General features: G+C 35.6%; 1 pseudogene; it reads left to right on the top strand.

Moving 5' to 3' along the window:
- Window positions 1-523, top strand: part of LOC105000130 — a 23,181-nt pseudogene that overhangs the window by 15,394 nt on the left and 7,264 nt on the right.

The raw sequence follows: 523 nt of genomic DNA, 5'->3' as shown, positions 1-523 counted from the left end.
AGCCAAAGTGCGGAATAGACAGCCTTGTGTTGTTCCCAATCTTAGAGGGAAAGCTTTCAGTTCTTCATTATTAAGTGTGATGTTAGCTGTGGGTCTTTTACAGGTACCCTTTGATTGAGAAAGTTATCTTCTGTTCTTATTTTATTATTATGTTTTTTAACCCCTATGACGAAAAGGTGCTAGATTCAGGGCAATGCTTTTTCGGCAGGCAGATGTGTTTTTGTCCTTTTTTTAAAATTATTAAATGTTATTATTACAATATCATAACATTGATTGACTTTCGTATAATGAACCAACTTTTCATACCTCCATAAATCCCACATGATCATGGTATATAATCTTTTTTCTATGTTGTTAGATTTTGTTTGCCAATATTTTGTTGAGGACACTTGCTTCTATATTCATAAGGGATATCGGTTGTGTGTGTGATGTCTCTGTGTGATACTGGTATTAGAGAAATAGTGGCATCACTTTGCCTGCTATGTGGGAAGAGACATGTGGAGTGAAGGATGAAGCAGTGTTG

This window comes from Bison bison, unplaced genomic scaffold (assembly GCF_000754665.1).
Source record: "Bison bison bison isolate TAMUID 2011002044 unplaced genomic scaffold, Bison_UMD1.0 scf7180017864368, whole genome shotgun sequence".
Taxonomy (NCBI): Eukaryota; Metazoa; Chordata; class Mammalia; order Artiodactyla; family Bovidae; genus Bison; species Bison bison.
The sequence above is the reverse complement of the archived record's forward strand: the minus strand, read 5'-3'. Positions and strand labels throughout refer to the sequence as shown.